This window comes from Brassica napus, chromosome C8 (genome assembly GCF_020379485.1).
Source record: "Brassica napus cultivar Da-Ae chromosome C8, Da-Ae, whole genome shotgun sequence".
Classification (NCBI taxonomy): domain Eukaryota; kingdom Viridiplantae; phylum Streptophyta; class Magnoliopsida; order Brassicales; family Brassicaceae; genus Brassica; species Brassica napus.
Window position 1 is genome coordinate 11,464,220 of NC_063451.1, and position 6,791 is coordinate 11,471,010.

Genomic DNA, 6,791 nt, shown 5'->3' on the forward strand with positions numbered 1-6,791 from the left:
ATGCGAGCAAGATCCCTTTCCACCTTCTCCGCTTTAAAGCGATAGATCATGGCCTCTCTATGGCTCGCCTCAATGGCCGATCCAAGCAAGTTCAAACCCTATAAAACCGATTGACGCGTTATAAGCAAAAAATAATAATAACGATCGTCAGAATTGTTAAAATTTATACCCCGTTAATGATGCGAGATCCTTCAGCAACAACTTTTGGCCTCCCTGACTCGCTCGTGGCCTGAGGAGCATCAAAGCCCGACGGAAGACCAGCGAAGAAAATCATCGAAGTCCGGAATAGGGACCTCGCTCGTACTACTTCCATCGCCAAAAGCAAGGTTCGGATCTCATCCTGGAAGCATGCAATCGTCCACCGAAAACTCCAGGTCGCCGAGATCAATATCCTTCCCCTTCGAAGAATTCGTCCCCGTCACAATAGCGGGAGCGGCGTTGGGACCGGCGTTGGGATCTTGGTCTTCAGGTTCGGAATCACTCCTTGTTTCTCCGCCAAAAGCAGGACCAGGATGCACAAACCTCAACGCCTTTCGAACTCTCTTCGGCGTAAAAGAAGTCCAGAAAAAAGGATCATTCCTGAGCAGATCTCTCATCGCAATAATGTCCTCAGTAAACGGAGCAAGAGAGTTGATAAAGGGACGATCGTTCGGCAACCTCCGAAACAGTAGGATACAACTCTCCTCAACGGACACTGCATCTACACGAAAGAAGAAGAAAAACTTCCTCCACGAGTTGAAGTTAGAAGTGAACCCCTTTACCACTGACATGAAGTTCCGAGGAACCAGCCTGTACGTGTCCGTTTCCCTGATGATCTGTAATCGAAGAAGCGCTTCGAAGTGATCAACGGTGAGAGAAAAACCATGATCGTAGCTCAGGACCAGGATCCCTAGGAGGTGCTGGATGCCAAGAGGATTCAGTTGGCTTATCGCCACCCCAAAACGACCCAACACACGGACGATGAACTTGGGGATCGGAAACCATAAACGGCAACGCACTACGAATGCCTCGTAACAAGTAAAGAAGCCCTCCGGGGGACTACTAGCGCATTCTCCTTGACGAGGAACCCTGAATTCCACCGCGTCCGAAATATGGTAGAATGGCCGCATGACCTCAAGGAACCCACTAGTACTCCTACTCGGCGCACCTGCCTCCACCAGGCGATGGTTCATGACCGGGAACGATTTTTCTATGGGAGGCGTGATCGAACCGTAACACGCCACCCACCATGCCTCGTTCTCGGCTGGGTCTACCGAATGAGGAACGAATTCCTTCTTCAGCACTCGAAGCTCTTCAGAAACGTTCGCGGGCAAGGACCCTTTCTTCGAACTCCTCTTCTTATTCGACATCTCGTGTTTTTCTTTTTCTTTAAAATCAAGAAGGAAATGACAGAGAGAAAGAGAAAGAATTTTCAAGAAAAACCTCTCTATGAGAATGGGTAAGTGTGAAGATTGTGAAGAAGTTACCTCCCTTCTTATAGGCATGAGAAATTACTATTTACCTGCGGATTTTTGGACACGAACTTCGCCCAAATACACCAATCTCGTCCAAACTCGCCATACCACGCATTGGGACCTCGCTAGAAATCCACGTTCCCAATGTGCTGGGGGGCTAACTGTTGGGGTCAAAAACGGTTACGACGAAGTTAACGTCCTAATCCCCGAAGAAGAAAAACGTAGAAAACTTCTTCGACAAATACTTTTTCGAAATAGATTCTTCTTTACGAAAAGCTTTGCGGAAGAGACGCGAATCATCGGACAAGAGCCCGAGAAGGATCGTTACATAGCGACCAAACGTCCATTCCGCTCGGTTGCTACGTAGCGACCGAGCTCGAGCCGGAGCTCAGTCGCTACGTAGCGACCGAGCCCGAACCAATGTTTGGTTGCTGCGTAGCGACCGAGCTCTTCCAAAACGTCGATACGACATCAGTCCATGCATTCTCGTCTACCTTTCGATGCTATCTCCCGAATTCCGTAGCGAACACATCTCACGTTCCCCGCCATTTCTAAGTTATCAATCAAACTTTACCATAAAAACCGCGGAAAGTTCATTCTTTATCAAAAGAAGCCGTAATAAACGCTTCGAGTCGAAAGACGGCCCAAAGGGACCTAAGACACGACTCGAGGCCCAACTTACGATTTCTTAACCAACAGCCCGTAAACCGCATGTTGGTTTACGCTTGGTTCGCAAGGGAAGATAAATGTCAAGTTTCCGCGGATAAATACGAAATTTTGAAGATAATTACGAAGATCGGAAAAAATGGAATATCTCTATTTTTATGCTATGGCGGCTTAAGGGAAGAAGAGGAAAGGCGTAAACCGACCTTGGAGCCAGTATATAAGGGGTCCTAGGCGAGAGGCATGAGGAGGGATTTTTCAGAGAAAACTTAGCACTTAGAGCAATTAGACAACTTTCCGTTTTTGTTAATTCGAGCTGTGACTCAATTAGGTTTAGCCGTCTTAGGGTTGCTAGAACTAGGAATCTCGCCGACAGCTCTCGAGCCCAGGCTTATACCTTGTTGTAAACGCTCATACGCAAACTCTGAATAAGACTTCTATTTGCTCTCTTCTTACGATTTTTATACTTTATTGTTGTCATTATCATGTTCTGATTTGCTTGGCGTGTGGTATTAGCAGATATCCGGAACCTATGGGAAATTAGGGTTTTTCCTAGTTTCCTTATTTAAACGGAAATCGACAGTGCGAATTTCGGTTCCCACAATCGGGTGCTTTCAACTTTTGAGGCCACTTTACCTGTTGGCCTATCTGCCTTAGAACATTGATCAGCTCCGGCCTTGAGACGGCGATGTGAGAGATGTCAAGCCACGCGGACACTGCCATCCCTTCTGCCTTCTCAATCGGCCGGTTATGGTATATGCCCGTGTTGGGGTCAAAATCGGTCACGACGGAATCAATGTCTGAAAGTCCGTAAAAATTGGCATGAACGTTTTTACGAAAAATAAATCTTAGAAAAAAATCTATTTTTACGAAAAATCTTGCGGAGAAAACACATTTACGAAAAATCGGAGAAAGACGCAAACAAGGTTGCCGCGTAGCAACCAGCGCAAAAGCTGGTCGCTACGTAGCGTGCTCGGTCGCTACGTAGCGTGCTCGGTCGCTACGTAGCGTGCTCGGTCGCTACGTAGCGTGCTCGGTCGCTACGTTGCGTGCTCGGTCGCTACGTAGCGACCGAGCTCGATGTTGGGGTCAAAAACGGTTACGACGAAGTTAACGTCCAAATCTCCGAAGAAGAAAAACGTAGAAATTTTTTTCGACAAATGCTTTTTCGAAATAGATTCTTCTTTACGAGAAACCTTTGCGGAAGAAACGCGAATCATCGGACAAGAGCTCCAGAAGGATCGTTACGCAGCGACCAAACACGTGCTCCGATCGGTCGCTACGTAGCGACCGAGCTCTTCCGAAACGTTGATACGACATCAGTCCACGCATTCTCGTCTACCCTTCGATGCTATCTCCCGAATACCATAGCGAACCCATCTCACATTCCCCGCCATTTCTAAGTTATCAATCAAACTTTACCGTAAAACCCGCGGAAAGTTCATGCTTTATCGAAAGAAGCCGTAATAAACGCTTCGAGTCGGAAGACGGCCCAAAGAGACCTAAGACATGACTCGAGGCCCAACTTACGATTTCTTAACCAACAGCCCGTAAACCGCATGTCGGTTTACGCTTGGTTCGCAAGGGAAGATAAATGTCAAGTTTCCGCGGATAAATACGAAATTTGGAAGATAATTACGAAGATCGGACAAAATGGAATATCTCCATTTTTATGCTATGGCGGCTTAAGGGTAGAAGGGGAAAAGCGTAAACCGACCTTGGAGCTAGTATATAAGGGGTCTCAGGCGAGAGGCATGGGAGAGGACTTTTTCAGAGCAAACTTAGCACTTAGAGCAATTAGACAACTTTCCGTTATTGTTATTTCGAGCTGCAACTCAACTAGGTTTTGCAGTCTTAGGTTGTTAGAACTAGGAATCTCGCCGACAGGTCTAGTGGCCAAGGCTTCTACCTTGTTGTAACGCTCATACGCGGATTCGGAATAAAACTCCTTTTGCTCTCTTTTACGATTTCTTATTGCTTTTCGTCTTTAATTGCGTGTTCTGATTGCTTGGCGTGTGGTTTAACAGATATCCGGGACCTCTGGGAAATTAGGGTTTTCCTAACTTTCCTTATTTAAACGGAAATCGACAGTACGAATTTTGGTTCTCGCACCCCGGTTTCGATTCCCGGAGTCCCTGGCTGGTCTTTAAGAGGGTTTCTCATCTCGCTCGGTTCGGTCTGATATGATCGCCTTAGGGTCTTGCTTTTGTTGCGCCTTAGCGCGACTGGTGACATCTTCCTCCCATTTTACATGCGCCCAAGCTCGGGACAGGACGTCTTCTATGGTTTTGCACTGATATTTGGTTAGCTCCTTATAGAGGTCCCCGTCGGTGAGAAGGCCTCTCTTGAAGGCAGATGTTGGAGGATTTCGTAGAGGCCATCAGAGGTTTTCTACAGGTCCCTGCTGCTGGCGAATTGTTCCACAAACTTATCGCTGAGAATCGCGAAGGAGACTATGGACCTGGAGGGTAGGTTGATGTACCATTGCAGAGCGGGTCCGATCAGGGTTGATCTGAATCCTTTGCACATGGTGGCTTCATGCGACTCCTTTGGGAGTGCTACGGCGATCATCCTTTGTATGTATTGGGCGACGTGATCGTCTGGATCGGTAGTACCGTCATATGCCTTTATGCAGGGGAAGGAGAAATTCATGGACATCTCGATCAAGGTGATCTCATCCGTGAAAGGAGTGTCGGCATAAGAGTCGGTGTTGCTCTTCTGGATGGGGGGAGCTACCCCTTGGAGCCTCTCTACCATGGACTGCATGGCATCGAGCCTCTTGTAGAAAATATGTTCCAGGTAAGCGACCATAGGAGACTCCGCTTTTTTTGCTCCCTCAGATGCTTTCATATCGGGTTCCGGCTCAGATTCGCTGTCTTCTACGTCGTAGGTCTGAGCATCCTTATCCTTTTCGCGCGTTGATGCATCTCCTTGCGGCGCCGTAGGTGGGAGATTCACACCCGTTCCAGAGTTAGGTGTTTCTAGAGTCGGCATGGGCTTGATCTGAGCCCGGAACCGACGCTTCTTGTTACTTTCCGTGTTGAGAGCTTGGTTCTCGTCTCTGAGGTTCAGATTCTCCGATTCGAGCTGGCTGAGCTTCTCGGCGCTCTGCTCCAGTCGCTTGGACTGTTCGTTGAACTTCTCCTTCAAGCTCTGGACTTCCGAGGAGAGCTCGGGATTAGTCTCCTCCCGAGTTTTATGCAGCTCGATTACTTGACTTTGCAGACTATCGAGTTGCCTCTGGAGTTCGGGTTCTCTTTGGGTGGCTTCGGGCAGCTCGTTCTGCTCATCCACCGCTATTATCATGTAGTTTAGATTACTCCCCTCCGTCTAGCACCAAACTGTTAGGGGATTTTTATGTAGGATCTTTGTGAGTACTACGGAACGATGGACAAGGCTGGTATTTGTATTGATTTTGAGAGATATAGTAGAGATAAAGACTTGAAGAGACGTTTTATTGAGTAGACAAACTAGGATTACAGTGATTTTAGTAAGAACCCTAATTCTAGCTGTCTAGCTCTAGCCTCTAAGTCTTGAAGTGTCGATCCTCTGCTTTAGGGTTTAGGTTCCCTTTATATAGTCTTCTTAAGGCGGGCCTTAGTCGGTTGGAGTAGGTTAAACTCTTCCATATTCGGAAATATGGAAGGTTCTCCTTATCGAAAGTTTTCCTTTTCCCGGGGGGGAGGGGGCGATCACAGGGACCGGACCCGGAGTACTGCGTAGCGGGGACCCGGAGGCCGGTGTCTTGCCTGGGGATTGGAGGAATTCTATACCCAGTATTTGTCCCCAACACTCTGATCTCTGAACTCTCAACCCCTTATAGGGGTTTCTTTTGTGTTGTACCTACCCTCTGTGAGGGTTTTAAGACTTATCTACAGGCCTTCAAGCCTTTTTATTTTTGTTTTGTCAAACAATGGGCCTGCTGTGGCCTCTCTTTTTTTAAAAAAAAAAGAATGCTTTAGAATTTTTGACTATGTTCTAGTTTCCGCATAATTGATATCTTAGCTGTGTATCAGACTTGTCTTCAAAATAGGGTCTTCATCGATGATTCTATTCTTGAGAGATAGCAAGGCGTATCTTCCAGGGCCGTAGATTCAGGAGTTGGAACTCTGGGAATCGAACCTAGGTCTTGCCTTAGAAGTTGTGATGACCCGAAGTTGTTTTCCAAACCCATAGATTGTTTCTAGATATTGGAGTTGCCACATACCTGGAGACCACGCAAGGACCATAAGGTCGTTAGGGAACCCGGAGGTTACAACAGCTAGGACCTGCAAGATAGGCTCTGAACCCGGAGGTTTTAAGCTTTCTAGAATATGAACTCTAGGAGTCTGGAGATTGCTCTCCTGACCTGGAGGTTGTATAAAGACCCGGAGGTCATCTGCGAACCCGAAGGTTTTCTTGGATCCTGAGATCATGTTTGGGACCCGGAGCACAACTCCTTTATTCTACTGTAACTTTTAAAACAAAAGCATCTGCATTTTAAAAGAAAACGTGTCGTATCTAGCTGCTTGCAACGAACAGCCTTTCAATTGGAAAAGTAGACCTGAGTAATCCACATTCGTAGAAGATCTGGTGCTAGGGTTTTCGCGAGAGTATGATTCAAAGAAGATCAGTGATTCCTCACGAGCACCTTAACGCGATATATATACGAAAACTTTGATTATCACTATCAAT